Source organism: Arachis hypogaea, chromosome 11 (genome assembly GCF_003086295.3).
Source record: "Arachis hypogaea cultivar Tifrunner chromosome 11, arahy.Tifrunner.gnm2.J5K5, whole genome shotgun sequence".
NCBI lineage: Eukaryota > Viridiplantae > Streptophyta > Magnoliopsida > Fabales > Fabaceae > Arachis > Arachis hypogaea.
The window spans coordinates 57678557-57698469 of NC_092046.1; the positions used below are offsets into that span (position 1 = coordinate 57678557).

Here is a 19913-nt window from a genome sequence, read left to right on the forward strand (position 1 = left end):
TTTAGTGTACGTAGTGGCAAGTGGTAATTAACTATCCACTTGTAATAATAATCATTTGGCTCAACATGTTGTAAGAATGCAGGGTGAGTTCCCTAGATATAAAATTTATCGAACAGCAAGGGCAATAATGTAGGGCATGTGAGTTGCTGAGGTGGTAGTAATTAATGAAGGACTTGGGGTAGTGGCAAGTGGTTCGTTAGTGATGAAATACTATAGTACGTTGTTGGATGGTATTGGAATTGAGAAAAGGTAAGGTACATATAAAGTATAAACCGTGTGTCCCTGTCGGCAAATAATGTGGCAGCAACTACCACACTTTGATGCCTCCAACTGTCATCTACCTGTTTCCTTCTTCTTCTTATACTCGGAAAAATTAATATCAAGGAACATACTAATCTCATATTGTCGCTCCTATATCTATATAACCATGGTATATTCGTGTGTATTGTTATCCGAGGTGGAATTTTTTCATTTTTTTGAGTTTTTTTTTTCTAAAAAATATCAATTCAAGGGTCTTTCTGTGGCACTCATCTTCTCCCTTTTCTTCTCTTTCTTTATTTACGCTGTCCATTTTTCTCTTTCTCTTATTCTCATTTTAATCCCAGTTTTCTTTCTCTCTCAAAAATGAATGCATATCTCATTCTTTGCATGTGAAATTAATCCATGTTCAATATCACTCTGGGTCCATTTTCTTTTCTTCTCTGGAATTTCAATCCATCTCTTATAGTTGTGAACCATCAAACGCTCTTTAGGGATTATGATGGAAATCTGTCGAGTTGAAGAGAGGCGCTGAGGAGGAACGATCAATTGTCGTGATGAGATTCAACAACAGATTCTTCAGGAGAGAGCAAGAGCGCGCTTAACATCTGGGTGGACAAGATGAGAATCGTTCATGAGTTCTTTCTCTCTCTAGAATCTGCACTCTAGATCAGAAGAACACACTCAATTTCATCGGAAGAACCTTTTCATTCTCTGTTCCATCAGCTTCGGTTTTCTTGTGTCCGCACAATGGAGTGGTACGACCGGTCCAGTTAGGGTTCCCGATCTGATCCATCGCCGGAGTGGACTGGAACTCGTCTCGAAGGTATGATATTATATTGTATTTGATATAATGCCCCAACTGTTCTGTTCTTTTCATTTTTGTTCATAAAATAAAATATGAAAATCGTTTCCCTTTTTTCCCAATATTTGTGGCTTTCTGCGATTGTGATTTATCTTATAGGAGAATGTGGGGTGTTGTGAAGTGTATTTGATCCTGATTTTGAAAAATGCAGAGCCGGTGTGGCAAATTGGGTTGGATGCTGAAAAGGAATCTTATCCCCAAAGGCCTGGTGAGGCTGATTGTATCTACTATTTGAGGACTGGATTCTGTGGCTATGGTTTTCGCTGTCGTTTCAACCATCCCCGTGACTAGGTCGAGGTAAAATTTATAGTTCATTTGATTTTTAAGTTTGTGGAGGTTTTTTGTTGTGTTATTTTTGCGTTTAATGTGATCATAAGTTTTTCTTAATGTAGCTTGATTTGATATTAGCTATGATCAGTGTGATAGTGTTGAGCTTATTGAATCAAAAGTCTTTTTTTTGAAGGGTTTTCCTTTGAATCACTATTTTTTTAATGAGTAAAGTATCGTTTTTGTCCCCAACGCTTGGGGGTAAGTCCTATTTGTGTTCCTAACATTTAAATCGTCCTATTTGTATCCCTAACTTTTATAAAAGTGATTCAATGTTATCATACTATCAATTATACTAACAAATCAGATTATATTTTTCAATTATTCTCACTTGGATGTATTCATTCTCAATTAGGTCTCACTTGGATGTGGTCGATTTTAATATTATACCCACTATTTGTGTTTAGATTCAATTATGTCCCTAAAAAAGTGAATTATGTAAATGTTGTAGGAATTAGTTTCAACATTTGATGAGCTATTTTTTGGAGTAGATCATTAATTCTATCCCAGACATTTGTATTCTAACTTCAAGAAGAGATTTTTAAAACTCAAACTAAAGCGCTCATGATGTGTAATTAACGGCAGGATAACATTGAATCACTTTTACAAACGTTAGGGATACAAATAGGACGATTTAAACGTTAGGGACACAAATAGGATTTACCCCAAACGTTGGGGATAAAAATGATACTTTACTCTTTTTTAATCAATTGATCGCTGAGATTCATATATTTGCAGTGATCTAATGATTTGGTGATATGTGAATGTTTTAGGTTGTTGGTGCTGTTGCTAAGACTAGAGGAGGGGAGTACTCGGAGCGAATTGGCCAGCCTTTATGCCAGGTGCTTAATATGGTTCTGCTTGTACTTTTGATATGCATTGATATTCCCTTTGACAATTGACTCCTGTGATTTCTTGTTTTATATGAAATGATGTGCTCTGTAGTAATCTATAATTCTATTACATGCTGAGGATTGAATAATCTTGAATTTCTGTTTTGACTCATCTTTGTAGTTTGAGTTTCTTTTTGCGTATTGATTATATTTGCTGATGCCTAAAAATGCAGTATTACATGAAGACAGGGTCATGCAAATATGGTTCTTCCTTCAAGTACAACAATCCTAGGCAGGCTGGAGGCTCTGCTACCCCTATGTCACTAAATTATAAACGTGGAGGAGATGAAGATGAGTTTTATATCTCCATGTAATTGTGGTGAATTATTTTGGTTGCTGTATTATTCTAAACATCTTTTGGTTTGTCACCAACTACTCTTACTTTTTATTCTCTACAGGTTTTCAAGTTGTGGATGCATTTGTGTGCTGTACGTTTATTTTCCTGAGAGTATTCTGAGATATGCTCTATGACCATGTTGCTTGGTAACTCTGTTTTGGTTCCTTTTTCTCTTTCATGGTTAATTTTAATTGCTTTTAATGATAGTTATAAGGCATCATACTGTTCAAATGGAAAAAGACAAATGAGAATCAAAATAAAATACATGAATAGAAGATATGGTATGTATTATGTAAGCTCTTCTTTATTTGTTTGATTATAAGCTTTAGGCTATTCCTTTTTCTAATTAGTTTGTGAGGACCTTTTATTTGATAGAAAATGGTATATAGAAATACTAGCTTTACTTGATTTAAATTCTGTAACATGCTACCACACAGAGCTTTACGCTTAAGCCGTTAAACAGAGGTGGTGTGGTATTACGGCCTTTGAAATAAAATATATGCATATAGTAGTAGAAAGAACATAATAACTAGGAGCCTTGAAAAACAGGTGAAACAAAGTTCGCAAAATAAAAAGCGCAACGCTCAGGAAACAAGATAACTTGCGTGCGAAGAAACCTACAGATCATAGGTATAAAGAGATAGAAAGAGAGAATAGAGAGTCAAAGATACAGAATAACTAGCTCCTAACTTGGCTGGCCGGAGAATATTTACATACATATATATATCTCCCATCAACCCAAAATACAAAGATAAAACCTTAACTCTCCTTAAACCTCTAAGAGGAACAAAATAAACAAGTTATTCAGAGAGAAAGCTAAGTGCATACATATATACATAAACTGTATAGCAAAAGAAACCCAGAAACTACTCCGCGTTAGAAGTTCAGATACCTACCGAGGAGCCTCCCGACCTGCATTTGAAAAATACCAACACAGTATGGGGTGAGAACCAGATGTTCTCAGCATGGTAAAGGTGCCACACACATAATATATAAGGTCCTGGGAATGCAAGAGGCAATCCTAGAACGCCGATACTCAGATTATAAAGCTTAAAATACTAAACAGAAACCATAAAAAGGGGTAGGTATCTAGGGAAAATCTAAACTCAGCTTAACTTAATCTTAACCTCATGTTGACCACCTTTTCTCCATTCTTCTATCTCCAGTGAGTTTGCACAAACAGACAAACAGACAATTGTAAGCACAGGTAGGAGACAAGAAGTGCAAGTAACAAATATAGCAATTAACAAAGTATATATAGTTAGGCACTCCCAAATAATGCATAGCGAACAAACAAACATAATGCACATAATGTATGCCTGTCCTATGGCTGATGAGGCTCATCTGTCGGTTATCAAGTCAACCCGACAAGTCTGAAACCCTTGGACTGTCCCTTGTCGCGCATCCCCATGAGTCTATGCATAGCTTTTTCTCATTTCATTCATAATTCATACATTCATACATTCATATATAACTTACTCAATGGGGGATATCCATTCCCGGGAATTTATACGTGCCCGGTCACCCTTACGACGTAGGGTCAATAGAGTATTGAGTCTCAACCTGGAACACGTGGTGGCAAGCCATGGTCCTATACCCAGGGAAACTTGTATCTCAGATCATATTAAATTCATAAGCCGCATAGTATTCATAACTATTCGTATTCATTACATAATCATTCGTCACAACCATGGCATCATATAGCCGTCATACATACACATTCTCCTCATATAATTCATCACTTTTAACCTTTACTTCATCCCTAAGTTACCTCAATTTCCTAACTCCATCTCGTTACTAAGCTTCCTAATCAAGTTTAGAACTAAAAATATGAAAATAGAGGTTTAGGGGGTTAATTTGGATTTGAAAACACAAAATAATGATTTGCTAAAAACAGGAGTGTGCGTATGCATACACATGTATTCGTACGCACAGGCCTCCTTTAGGCCAAGATGCGTACGCATGCACCTGTCCGCGTATGCAAGTGCGCTGGACAGAATTGCATGCATGTGTATGGCTCCTGTATGCGTGCGCGAAACCCCCTTTTTTTGGTGCTATGCATATGCATAGGTACGAAACAGAATGTAATCAATGCATATGAAAGGGTATGCGTATGCATGCATGGGTTTTTGGTTAAGTAAAAAAGATGCAGAATTTACATTTTGAACCCCGAACTTCCGACACACATAACTTCTTCGTTTTAAATCATTTTTCATTTGGTCTTCGAACGGTGTAAATTTCACGGACCTAATTTTCATACAAAATAAGTTTGAAATCATTTGGAGGTCCGAAAGCCAATTTATGGCTTGCCAAAATTCGGCAAAAAACTAATTTCACACCAAGTTCAAAAACCTCAATTTTCTTAAAGAATCCAATTCAAACCTAATATACCATACACCAAAATCAACACAACATAACCTTGCCATCACCACAATAATCCTTCCATGACTACCATATCTCAATTCAACAATATCACACATCAATCTCTCAAATACATCAACAAATTTGTCATCCACCTATCCTAGGCATTTATATAGTCTTGTCAACAAGTCCATAATCATAAATTCATCAATTCACATCCTATTATTATCATCCATAGCAGATATCCAATCCAATACACAACTCATAGTATAATTCAACAACAAGGATACTAAGCATTAAACATTTCTTTACATTCTAACCTATCCTAGGGTCGTTGATGAGCGGATAACTTATACGCTTTTTGGTATTATTTTTAGTATGTTTTTAGTATATTTTAGTTAGTTTTTATTATGTTTTTATTAGTTTTTAATTAAAAATCACATTTCTAGACTTTACTATGAGTTTGTGTATTTTTCTGTGATTTCAGGTATTTTCTGACTGAAATTGAGGGACCTGAGCAAAAATCTTATTCAGAGGTTGAAAAAGGACTGCAGATGCTATTGGATTCTGACCTCTCTACACTCAAAGTGGATTTTCTGGAGTTACAAAAGCCCAATCGGCACGCTCTTAATTGCTTTGAAAATTAGACATCTTGGACTTTCCAGCAATATATAATAGTCTATACTTTGCTCGAGTTTTGATGGCCCAAATCGGCGTTCCAAGTCAGCATAAAAATTCTGGCGTCAAAACGCCAGAACTGGTAGAAAAGTTGGAGTTAAACGCCCAAACTGGCACAAAAGCTGGCGTTTAACTCCAAGAAAAGTCTCTACATGTGAAAGCTTCAATACTCAGCCCAAGAACACACCAAGTGGGCCCGAAAAAAGATTTCTGCATTAATTACTTATTTTTGTAAACCCTAGGCTACTAGTTCTCTATAAATAGGACCTTTTGCTATTGTATTTTCATCTTGGTTCTTCTGGTTCCCTCTCTAGGGCCGAAGCCAATGATCACTATCATCACTTTTGTATTTTCAACGGTGAAGTTTCTACACACCATAGAATAAGGTATGGAGCTCTGCTGTTCCTCATGAATTAATGCAAAGTACTATTGTTTTTCTATTCAATTCAAGCCTATTTCTTCTCTAAGATATACACTCGTTCTTCAACCTGACGAATGTGATGATTCGTGACACTCATCATCATTCTCAGCTATGAACGCGTGCCTGACAACCACTTCCGTTCTACTTGCAATAGCTTGAGTGCGTATCTCTTAGCCTCCTGATTCATGACGCATGGTTGCCTCGCCTGACAACCGAGCCTTCCATTCCATGAGATCAGAGTCTTCGTGGTATATGCTAGAATCAATTGGCAGCATTCTTGAGATCCGGAAAGTCTAAACCTTGTCTGTGGTATTCCGAGTAGGATCTGGGAAGGGATGACTATGACGAGCTTCAAACTCGCGATTGTTGGGCGTTGTGACAGATGCAAAAGGATCAATGGATCCTATTCTAACATGATCGAGAACCAACAGCTGATTAGCCGTGCGGTGACAGCTTATTTGGACCATTTTCACTGAGAGGACGGGAGGTAGCCACTGACAACGGTGAAACCCAACATAAGCTTACTATGGAAAAGGAGTATGAATGATTGGAAGAAGGCAATAAGAAAGCAGAGGTTCAGAAGGAACAAAGCATCTTCATATGCTTATCTAAAATTCCTACCAATGAATTACATAAGTATCTCTATCCTATTTTATATTTTATTCATCTTTTAATTATCAATTCTCCATAACCATTTGAATCCACCTGACTGAGATTTACAAGGTGACCATAGCTTGCTTCAAGCCGACAATCTCCGTGGGATCGACCCTTACTCACGTAAGGTTTATTACTTGGACGACCCAGTACACTTGCTGGTTAGTTGTGCGGAGTTGTGACAAAGAGTTGAGATTACAATTGTGCGTACCAAGATGTTGGTGCCATTGATGATCACAATTTTGTGCACCAAGTTTTTGGCGCCGTTGCCGGGAATTGTTCGAGTTTGGACAACTGACGGTGCATCTTGTTGCTTAGATTAGGTAATTTTATTTTATGTTAAAGCTTTTTAATTGTTATTTTCGAATATATATATATATATATATATATATATTTTCTATGTTCTTCAGAATTTTTAAAAATGAATTCTAGAGTTTCAGATGATGCTTTTATAATCACAGAAGCTAGTTGATTCCCATCAATTTAGCTGTTGTATGTCTGCTGAAGCTTGGCTAGCCATGTCTAATCTTTTTAGACTGGAGCTTTAGACTAACATTGCATGATTCCTGGAATTCTCATTAAGAATTTTGAAATCCTTGTTCTTCCTCCAATTAATTTTCGAAAAATCCAAAAAAAAAAAAGAAATTTTAATACTATAAAACCAAAAATATTTTGTGTTTCTTGTTTAAGTCTAGTGTCAATTTTTAAGTTTGGTGTCCTGCATATTTTATTTAACTCCCTGCATTTTTCGAATATATGCATTATGTTCTTCATTAATCTTCAAGTTGTTCTTGATGATTTCCTTGCTCTGATCTTTAAATTCTCTTATTTTGTGTGTTTTGTTATTTTTCATATGCATTTTCAATTTATTAGTGTCTTTAATATGAAAACTTCTAAGTTTGGTGTCTTGCATGCATTGTTTGTTTAATCTTAGTTTTCCATGATTAGTTGCAATTTGATTGTTTCTCATCATTAAAAATTCAAAAAAACTTTTAAATTGTGTCTTTTCAAGTCAATAATATAGAGAATTGAAGATTCAGAACATTCAGCAGAGAAATTACACAGAAAAAGCTGGGCGTTCAAAACGCCCAGTGAGGAAGGAAAACTGGCGTTTAAACGCCAGCCAGGGTACCTAGAGGGAAGATTTTGTTTTTAATTCAAATCTTTTTCAAATTTTCATAGTTTTTCAAAATAAAATCTTTTTCAAATCATATATTTTCAATCATATCTTTTTAAAATTAAATCCTTTCCATTTTTTATTTTCGAAAATCCTTACTTCAATTAATGATTTAATTCAAAATTTTCAAGTTGTTACTTGCCTATTAAGAAAGGATCAAATTTTAATTCTAGAATCATATCTTTTAATTTTCTGTTAGTCAAGTAATCAACTTTAATTTTAAAAAATTTCTCTTTTTAATTTGATTCTCAATCATATCCTCTCAATCATATCTTTTCAATCATATCTTTTTCAAAATTAATTTTCAATCATATTTTTTTGATTTCTAATTTCCAAATCTTTTTCAAAAATCACTTAATTTCTTTCCCAATCTTAGTTTTCGAAAATAATTTACCAAATTTTCAAAATTTCTTTTAATTATTTCAAAATCTTTTTACTTTAATTTTGAAAATTCTTCCCCTCTTCTCACATCCTTCTATTTAAGGACTAACACTCCTCCTCTATCAGCAATTCGGACTCTCCCTCTATAAGTTTGAATTCTTCTCCTTCTATCTCATCCTTCTATTCTTCTTTTCCTCTGACACCTCAAGGAATCTCTATACTGTGACATAGAGAATTCCATATTTTCTTCTCTTCTCTTTTCATATGAGCAGGAGCAAGGACAAGGGCATTCTTGTTGAAGCTGACCCTAAACCTGAAAGGACCTTGAAGAGAAAGCTAAAAGAAGCTAAAGTACAACTCTCTATAGAGGACCTAACAGAAATTTTCAAACAAGATGAAGCCATGGCAGCCGAAAATAACAACAATGCCAACAATGCAAGGAAGGTGCTTGGTGACTTTACTGCACCTACTCCCGACTTCTATGGGAGAAGCATCTTAATCCCTGCCATTGGAGCAAACAACTTTGAGCTTAAGGCTCAATTAGTTTCTCTAATGCAACAGAATTGCAAGTTTCATAGACTTCCACTGGAAGATCCTCATCAGTTCTTAGCTGAATTCTTGCAAATCTGTGACACTGTCAAGACCAATGGGTTTGATCCCGAGGTCTATAGACTTATGCTTTTTACCTTTGTTGTAAGAGACAGAGCTAGAATATGGTTGGATTCACAACCTAAAGAAAGCCTGAACTCTTGGGAAAAGCTAGTCAATGCCTTCTTGGCAAAGTTCTTTCCACCTCAAAAATTGAGCAAGCTTAGAGTGGAAGTCCAAACCTTCAGACAGAAGGAAGGTGAATCCCTCTATGAAGCTTGGAAAAGATACAAGCAATTGATCAGAAGGTGTTCTTCTAACATACTTTCAGAATGGAGCATCATAGGTATCTTCTATAATGGTCTGTCTGAACTGTCCAAGATGTCATTGGACAGCTCTGCTGGAGGATCTCTTCATCTGAAGAAGACGCCTGCAAAAGCTCAGGAAACCAATTCATGTACACTTCTGAAAGGAATCTTGTGAATAATGGGACAAGTCAGAAGAAAGGAGTTCTTGAGATTGATACTCTGAATGCCATATTGGGTCAGAACAAAATATTGACTCAGCAAGTCAATATGATTTCTCAGAGTCTGTCTGGAATGCAAGCAGCAACAGTTAATACCAAAGAAGCTTCATCTGAAGACGAAGCTTATGATCCTAAGAACCCAGCAATGGAAGAGGTGAATTACATGGGAGAATCCTATGGAAACACCTATAATCCTTCATGGAGAAATCATCCAAACCTCTCATGGAAGGATCAACAGAGGCCTCAACAAGGCTTCAACAACAATAATGGTGGAAGAAATAGGTTTAGCAATGGCAAACCTTTTCCATCATCTTCTCAGCAACAAACAGAGAATTCTAAGCAGAACCACTCTGAATTAGCAACTGTAGTCTCTGATTTAATTAAAACCACTCAAAGTTTCCTGACTGAAACAAGGTCCTCTATTAGAAATTTACAGGCACAAGTGGGTCAGCTGAGTAAGAAAGTTACTGAACTCGCTCCTAGTACTCTTCCAAGCAATACAGAAGAGAATCCAAAAGGAGAGTGCAAGGCCATCAACATAACCCACACGGCCAAACCTGGAGAGGAGGAAGAGGCAGTGATTTCCACTGAGGAAGACCTCAATGGACGTCCACTAGCCTCCAAGGAGTTCCCTAATAAAGAACCATGGGAATCTGCGGCTCACACTGAGACCATAGAGATTCCATTGAATTTACTTTTGCCATTCATGAGCTATGATGAGTATTCTTCCTCTGAAGAGGATGAAGATGTTACTGAAGAACAAGTTGCTAAGTACCTTGGAATAATCATGAAGCTAAATGCCAAGCTATTTGGTAATGAGACTTGGGAGGATGAACCCCCTTGCTCCCCAAAGAACTGGATGACTTGACTAGGCAGAAATTACCTCTGAAGAGACAGGATCCTGAAAAGTTCTCAATACCTTGTACCATAGGCACTATGACCTTTGAGAAGGCTCTGTGTGACCTAGGGTCAAGTGTAAACCTAATGCCTCTCTCTGTAATGGAGAAGCTAGGAATCCTTGAGGTACAAGCTGCAAGAATCTCACTAGAGATGGCAGACAATTCAAGAAAACAGGCCTATGGACTTGTAGAGGATGTCTTGGTAAAGGCTGAAGACCACTACATCCCTGCTGATTTCATAATCCTAGACACTGGGAAGTGTATGGATGAATCCATCATCCTTGGCAGACCCTTCCTGGCCACAGCAAAGGCTGTGATTGATGCTGACAGAGGAGAATTGATCCTCCAAATGAATGAGGACTACCTTGTGTTTAAAGCTCAAGGATCTCCCTCTGTAACCATGGAGAGGAAGCATGAAAAGCTTCTCTCAATACAGAGTCAAACAAAACCCCCACATTCAAACTCTAAGTTTGGTGTTGGGAGGCCACAACCAAACTCTAAGTTTGGTGTTGAGAGGCCATCATCATGCTCTGAGTATCTATGAGGTTCCATGAGAGCCCACTGTCAAGCTATTGACATTAAACAAGCGCTTGTTGGGAGGCAACCCAATTTTTTTACTTATCTATGTTAAATTTCTATTTTCCATTGTTATTTTATGTTTTATGTAGTTTGATGATCATGAGAAGTCACAAAAACAACTGAAAAAGCAAAAACAGAATGAAAAATAATATTAAAAATAGCATACCCTGGAGGAGAAGCCTACTGGCATTTAAACGCCTGTAAATGCAGCAGAATGGGCGTTAAATGCCCAGTCTGGCACCATTCTGGGCGTTTAACGCCAGAACTGGGCACCAGACTGGCGTTTAACGCCAGAAAAGGGCAAGAAGCTGGCGTTAAACGCCAGAAATGGGCAGCAACCTGGCATTTAACGCCAGGATTGGCGAGAAAGGGCGTTTTGCATGCCTAATTGATGCAGGGATGAAAATCCTTGATACCTCAGGATCTGTGGACCCCACAGGATCCCCACCAACCTCAACTCACTCTCTCTCTTCTTCACACCTTTTCAGAATACCCTTCCCCAAATATCCTTCACCAATCAACTCAATACCTCTTCCCCAAAAGCCCCTCACCTATCAAATCCTACCCTCTTCTCCATAATCTCTTTACCAATCTAATTCCCTCCATCATAAAATCCCACCTACCTCACAATTCAAATTCAAACCACTTTCCCTCCCAAACTCACCCATACATGGCCGAAACCTACACCTCTCTCCACTCTTTCATTTTCACACATCTTAAACACTACTTCTCCCCCTTGGCCGAAACACGAACCCCCTCCATCTCCTCTATTTCTTCTTCTTCTACTCTCTTCTTTCCTCTTTTGCTCGAGGACGAGCAAAGCTTCTAAGTTTAGTGTGGTAAAAGTGTTGCTTTTTGTTTTTCTATAACCATTTATGGCACCAAAGGCCGGAGAAACCTCTAGAAAGAGGAAAGGTAAGGCAAAAGCTTCCACCTCCGAGTCATGGGAGATGGAGAGATTCATCTCAAGGGTGCATCAAGACCACTTCTATGAAGTTGTGGCCAAGAAAAAAAGTGATCCCCGAGGTCCCTTTCAAGCTCAAAAAGGGTGAATATCCGGAGATCCGACATGAGATTCGAAGAAGAGGTTGGGAAATTCTCACCAACCCTATTTAACAAGTTGGGATCTTAATGGTTCAAGAGTTCTATGCCAATGCATGGATCACCAAGAACCATGATCAAAGTGTGAACCCGGATCAAAAGAATTGGCTTACAATGGTTCGGGGAAAATACTTAGATTTCAGTCCGGAAAATGTAAGGTTGGCATTCAACTTGCCCATGATGCAAGGAGATGCACGCCCCTACACTAGAAGGGTCAACTTTGATCAAAGGTTGGACCAAGTCCTCATAGACATTTGTGAAGAGGGCGCTCAATGGAAGAGAGATTCAAGAGGAAAGCCGGTTCAACTAAGAAGGCATGACCTCAAGCCCGTGGCTAGGGGATGGTTAGAGTTCATCCAACACTCAATCATTCCCACTAGCAACCGGTCTGAAGTTACTATAGACCGGGCTATCATGATCCATAGCATCATGATTAGAGAGGAAGTAGAAGTTCATGAGGTTATATCCCTAGAACTCTACAAGGTGGCAGACAAGTCCTCTACTTTGTCAAGGTTAGCCTTCCCTCATCTCATTTGTCACCTTTGCAATTCAACTGGAATTGACATAGAGGAAGACATCCTCATTGATGAGGACAAGCCCATCACTAAGAAAAGGATGGAGCAAACAAGAGATCCCACTCATGGACAAGAGCATGAGGGAATTCCTCATCATGAAATTCCTGAGATGCCTCAAGGGATGAATTTTCCTCCAAAAAATTATTAGGAGCAAATTAACACCTCCCTAGGAGAATTAAGTTCTAATATGGGACAACTAAGGGTGGAACACCAAGAGTAGTCTATCCTCCTTCATGAAATTAGAGAAGATCAAAGAATCATGAGAGAGGAGCAACAAAGGCAAGGAAGAGACATTGAGGAGCTCAAGCACTCCATAATATCTTCAAGAGGAAGAACAAACCGCCATCACTAAGGTGGACTCGTTCTTTAATTTCCTTGTTCTTTATTTTCTGTTTTTTGAATTATATTCTTCATGTTCTATCTATGTTTGTGTCTTTATTACATGATTATTAGTGTCTTAGTGTCTATGTCTTAAAGCTATGAATGTCCTATGAATCCATCACCTTTCTTAAAAGAAAAATGTTTTAATCACAAAAGAACAAGAAGTACATGATTTCGAACTCATCCTTGAAACTAGTTTAATTATTTTGATGTGGTGACAATACTTTTTGTTTTCTGAATGAATGCTTGAACGGTGCATATTCTTTTGAATTTGTTGTTTATGAATGTTAAAATTGTTGGCTCTTGAAAGAACAATGGAAAAGGAGAAATGTTATTGATAATCTGAAAAATCATAAAAATTGATTCTTGAAGCAAGAAAAAGCAATGAAAAAGCTTGCAAAAAAAATATATGCGAAAAAAAAGGAAGGAAAAAGAAAAAGCAAGCAGAAAAAGCCAATAGCCCTTTAAACCAAAAGGCAAGGGTAAAATAAAAAGGATCCAAGGCTTTGAGCATCAGTGGATAGGAGGGCCCATAGGAATAATTTTCTGGCCTAAGCGGCTAAACCAAGCTGTCCCTAACCATGTGCTTGTGGCGTGAAGCTGTCAAGTGAAAAGCTTAAGACTGAGCGGTTAAAGTCGTGGTCCAATGCAAAAAAAAAAAGAGAGTGTGCTTAAGAGCTCTGGACACCTTTAATTGGGGACTCTAGCAAAGCTGAGTCAAAATCTGAAAAGGTTCACCCAGTCATGTGTCTGTGGCATTTATGTATTCAGTGGTAATACTGGAAAACAAAATGCTTAGGGTCACGACCAAGACTCATAAAGTAGCTGTGTTCAAGAATCAACATACTGAACTAGGAGAATCAATAACACTATCTTAATTCTGAGTTCCTATAGATGCCAATCATTCTGAACCTCAAAGGATAAAGTGAGATGCCAAAACTGTTCAGAGGCAAAAAGCTACTAGTCACGCTCATCTAATTAGAGCTAAGTTTCATTGATATTTTGGAATTTATAGTATATTCTCTTCTTTTTATCCTATTTGATTTTCAGTTGCTTGGGGACAAGCAACAATTTAAGTTTGGTGTTGTGATAAGCGGATAATTTATACAATTTTTGGTATTGTTTTTTGTATGTTTTTAGTATATTTAGTTAGTTTTTATTATGTTTTTATTAGTTTTTAATTAAAAATCACATTTCTAGACTTTACTATGATTTTGTGTATTTTTCTGTGATTTCAGATATTTTCTAACTGAAATTGAGGAATCTGAGCAAAAATCTGATTCAAAGGTTGAAAAAGGACTGCGGATGCTGTTGGATTCTGACCTCCCTGCACTCGAAGTGGATTTTCTGGAGTTATAGAAGCCCAATTAGCGCACTCTTAATTGCGTTGGAAGGTAGATATCTTGGGCTTTCCAGAAATTTATAATAGTCTATACTTTGCTCGAGTTTTGATGGCCCAAATCGGCATTCCAAGTCAGCATAAAAATTCTGGCGTCAAAACGCCAGAACTGGCAGAAAAGTTGGAGTTATACACCCAAACTGGCACAAAAGCTGGCGTTTAACTCCAAGAAAAGTCTCTACATGTGAAAGCTTCAATACTCAGCCCAAGCACACACCAAGTGGGCCCGGAAAAAGATTTCTGCATTAATTACTTATTTCTGTAAACCCTAGGCTACTAGTTCTCTATAAATAGGACCTTTTGCTATTGTATTTTCATCTTGGTTCTTCTGGTTCCCTCTCTGGGGCCGAAGCCACTGATCACTATTATCACTTTTATATTTTCAACGGTGGAGTTTCTACACACCATAGAATAAGGTGTGGAGCTCTGCTGTTCCTCATGAATTAATGCAAAGTACTATTGTTTTTCTATTCAATTCAAGCCTATTTCTTCTCTAAGATATACACTCGTTCTTCAACCTGACGAATGTGATGATCCGTGACACTCATCATCATTCTCAGCTATGAACGCGTGCCTGACAACCACTTCCATTCTACTTGCAATAGCTTGAGTGCGTATCTCTTAGCCTCTTGATTCATGACGCATGGTTGCCTCGCCTGACAACCGAGCCTTCCATTCCATGAGATCAGAGTCTTCGTGGTATAGGATAGAATCAATTGGCAGTATTCTTGAGATCCGGAAAGTCTAAACCTTGTCTGTGGTATTCTGAGTAGGATCTGGGAAGGGATGACTGTGAAGAGATTCAAGCTCGCGATTGTTGGGCGTAGTGACAGACGCAAAAAGATCAATGGATCCTATTCCAACATGATCGAGAACCAACAGCTGATTAGCCGTGCGGTGACATCGCATTTGGACCATTTTCACTGAGAGGACGAGAGGTAGCCATTGACAACGGTGAAACCCAACATAAGCTTGCCATGGAAAGGAGTATGAATGATTGGAAGAAGGCAATAAAAAGCAGAGGTTCAGAAGGAGCAAAGCATCTTCATAAGCTTATCTGAAATTCCTACCAATGAATTACATAAGTATCTCTATCCTATTTAATATTTTATTCATCTTTTAATTATCAATTCTCCATAAACATTTGAATCCACCTGACTGAGATTTACAAGGTGACCATAGCTTGCTTCAAGCCGACAATCTCTGTGGGATCGACCCTTACTCACGTAAGGTTTATTACTTGGACGACCCTGTATACTTGCTGGTTAGTTGTGCGGAGTTGTGACAAAGAGTTGAGATTACAATTGTGCGTACCAAGATGTTGGCACCATTGATGATCACAATTTTGTGCACTAGTCGTCTAGCCTAAGTTTTCATAGAACATTATATATTAAATACGAGAAACCTAAACCATATCTTAGCCGATTTTCATGTTTTGTCTAAGGCAAACTGATGAGCGGATAATTTATACGCTTTTTGGCACTGTTTTTAGTATGTTTTTAGTAGAATCTGGTTACTTTTAGGGATGTTTTCATTAGTTTTTATGTTAAATTTACATTTCTGGACTTTACTATGAGTTTGTGTGTTTTTCTGTGATTTCAGATATTTTCTGGCTGAAATTGCGGGACTTGAGCAAAAATCAGATTCAGAGGTTGAAGAAGGACTGCTGATGCTGTTGGATTCTGACCTCCCTGCACTCAAAATGGATTTTTCTGGAGCTACAGAACTCAAAATGGTGCGCTTTCAATTGCGTTAGAAAGTAGACATCCAGGGGTTTCCAGCAATATATAATAGTCTATACTTTGCCCAATTTTAGACGACGCAAAGTGGCGTTCAACGCCAACTCTCTGCCCAATTCTGGCGTCCAGCGCCAGAAACAAGTTGCAAAGTGGAGTTCAATGCCCTAAATGGCACAAAAGCTGGCGTTCAACTCCAGAAAGAGCCTCTGCACGTGTAACATTCAAGCTCAGCCCAAGCACACACCAAGTGGGCCCCGGAAGTGGATTTATGCATCAATTACCTACTTCTGTAAACCATAGTAACTAGTTTATTATAAACAGGACTTTTTACTATTGTATTAGACATCTTTGAAAATCTTTGGAATCATCTTTGGATGCCTATTTCTTAGATCATGGGGGCTGGCCATTCGGCCATGCCTGGACCTCTCACTTATGTATTTTCAACGGTAGAGTTTCTACACTCCATAGATTAAGGTGTGGAGCTCTGCTGTTCCTCAAAGATTAATGCAAAGTACTACTGTTTTTCTATTCAATTCAACTTATTCCGCTTCTAAGATATTTATTCGCACTTCAACCTGAAGGTGATGAACGTGACAATCATCATCATTCCCCATGAACGCGTGCCTGACAACCACTTCCGTTCTACCTTCGATTGAATGATTATCTCTTGGATCTCTTAATCAGAATCTTCGTGGTGTAAGCTAGATTGATGGCGGCATTCATGAGAATCCGGAAAGTCTAAACCTTGTCTGTGGTATTCCGAGTAGGATTCTGGGATTGAATGACTGTGACGAGCTTCAAACTCGCGATTGCTGGGCGTAGTGACAGACGCAAAAGGAGGGTGAATCCTATTCCAGCATGATCGGGAACCTCAGATGATTAGCCGTGCTGTGACAGAGCATTTGGACCATTTTCACAAGAGGAGGGGATGTAACCATTGACAACGGTGATGCCCTTGCATAAAGCCAGCCATGGAAAGGAGTAAGACTGATTGGATGAAGACAGCGGGAAAGCAGAGATTCAGAGGAACGAAAGCATCTCTACACGCTTATCTGAAATTCTCACCAATGAATTATATAAGTGTTTCTATCCTTATTTTATGTTTAATTTATTTTTCGAAAACTCCATAATCAATTATTATCCGCCTGACTGAGATTTACAAGGTGACCATAGCTTGCTTCATACCAACAATCTTCGTGGGATCGACCTTTACTCACGTAAGGTTTATTACTTGGACGACCCAATGCACTTGCTGGTTAGTTGTATCGAAGTTGTGACAAATTATGAATTGAGATTAGAGCACCAAGTTATTGGAGCTATTACCAGAGATCACAATTTCGTGCACCAAGTTTTTGGCGCCGTTGCCGGGGATTGTTCGAGTTTGGACAACTGACGGTTCATCTTGTTGCTCAAATTGGGTAACTTTCTTTTCGTTTTCTTTTCAAAAAGTTTTCAAAAATTTTTCAAAAAATCTTTCAAAAATTTCTCCTTTGTTTTCGAAAAAAAAATTTTAAAATAAAAATGTTTTCAAAAATATATTTTTCTTCAGAATTTTTAAGAATGAATTCTAGTGTTTCATGAAGCATGTTGAAGCCTGGCTGGCTGTAAAGCCATATCTTATTCTTCTGGATAGGGTTTGTCAGGCGTGTCATGTCTGAGTTACATACTAAAGCTTGGCTGGCTATTAAGCCATGCCTGACCCTTTGATTGGAGCTTTAGATTAAAGAGCATAAGATTCCTGGAATTCATATTAAAAATTTTGGAATCCTTATTTTTCTTTTTCAAAATGATTTTCGAAAAAAATTAAAAGAAAATACAAAAAAAAAAAATTTCATAAAATTATAAAAATAAAAAATATTCTTCATGTTTCTTGTTTGAGTCATGTGTCATGTTATAAGTTTGGTGTCAATTGCATATTCATCTTGCATTTTTCAAAAAAAAATCATGCATTCATGGTGTTCTTCATGATCTTCAAGTTGTTCTTGGTAAATCTTCTTGTTTGATCTTGATGTTTTCTTGTTTTTCATCTTTTCTTGTTTTTCATGTGCATTTTTGCATTCATAGTGTCTGAACATGAAAGATTTCTAAGTTTGGTGTCTTGCATATTTTCTTTGCATCAAAAAATTTTCAAAAATATGTTCTTGATGTTCATCATGATCTTCAAAGTGTTCTTGGTGTTCATCTTGACATTCATAGCATTCTTGCATGCATTCATTGTTTTGATCCAAAATTTTCATGCATTGCATCATTTTCATGTTTTTTCTCTTTCATCATTAAAAATTCAAAAATAAAAAAAATATCTTCTCCTTTTTCTTCTCACAAATTCGAAAATTTGAGTTGACTTTTTCAAAACTTTTTAAAATCTAGTTGTTTTTATGAGTCAAATCAAATTTTCAATTTAAAAATCTTATCTTTTTCAAAATCTTTTTCAAAAATCAAATCTTTTTCATTTTTCTTATTTATTTTCGAAAATTCTAAAAATATTTTTCAAAAACCTTTCTCTTATCTTTATCACATAATTTTCGAAAATAACATCATCAATTAATGTTTTGATTCAAAAATTTCAAGTTTGTTACTTACTTGTTAAGAAAGATTCAAACTTTGAGTTCTAGAATCATATCTTGTGATTTCTTGTGAATCCAGTCATTAATTGTGATTTTTAAAATCAAATCTTTTTCAAAACTAATTTCAATCATATATTTTCAAAAATATCTTCTTATCTTATCTTTTTCAAAATTTGAATTTTAAAATATCTTTTCTAACTTCTTATCTTCTTATCTTTTCAAAATTGATTTTCAAATTTGTTTCAACTAACTAACTAACTTTTTGTTTGTTTCTCATCTTTTTCAAAACTACCTAACTAACTCTCTCTCTCTCTAATTTTCAAAAATATCTTCCCTCTTTTTCAAAAATTCTTTTTAATTAACTAATTATTTTAATTTTTTATTTTTTATTTTCGAAAATTACTAACCTTTTTCAAAAACTATTTTCGAAAATCACTAACTCTTTTTCAAAAATTATTTTCGAAATTTTCCCTCTCTCATCTTATTCTATTTATTTATTCATCTACTAACATCTCCTCACCTCACATCTCTGCTCTCCTCACCCTTGTGTTTCTTTCCTTACATTACATTCTTTGTCCCCTTCCTTCCTTCCAATCACACAGGGACTTCTATACTGTGGTATAAAGGATCCCTATTATTATTATTATTATTATTTCTGTGCCCTCTTCTTTGTCATATGAGCGGGAGCAAGGACAAGAATATTCTTGTTGAAGCAGATCCAGAACCTGAAAGGACTCTGATGAGGAAACTAAGAGAAGCTAAATTACAACAATCCAGAGAGAACCTTTCAGAAATTTTCGAATAGGAAGAGGAGATGGCAGCCGAAAATAATAATAATGCAAGGAGAATGCTTGGTGACTTTACTGCACCTAATTCCAATTTACATGGAAGAAGCATCTCCATTCCTGCCATTGGAGCAAACAACTTTGAGCTGAAACCTCAGCTACTTTCTCTGATGCAGCAGAACTGCAAGTTTCATGGACTTCCATCTGAAGATCCTTTTCAGTTCTTAACTGAATTCTGGCAGATATGTGATACTGTTAAGACTAATGGAGTAGATTCTAAAGTCTACAGGCTCATGCTTTTCCCTTTTGCTGTAAGAGACAGAGCTAGAGTGTGGTTGGATTCTCAACCCAGAGATAGCCTGAACTCTTGGGACAAGCTGGTCACAGCTTTCTTAGCCAAGTTCTTTCCTCCTCAAAAGCTGAGC

The 19913-nt window shown here is 37.1% G+C and overlaps 1 long non-coding RNA gene across 1 annotated transcript; it reads left to right on the forward strand.

The window, feature by feature from the left end:
• Positions 1-388: 388 nt before the first annotated feature.
• Positions 389-6164, forward strand: LOC112723904 (uncharacterized). Its single transcript, XR_003812138.2, has 5 exons — positions 389-1084; positions 1275-1420; positions 2224-2292; positions 2517-2653; positions 2742-6164. It is a non-coding gene; the product is annotated as an uncharacterized lncRNA (long non-coding RNA).
• Positions 6165-19913: the final 13749 nt, after the last annotated feature.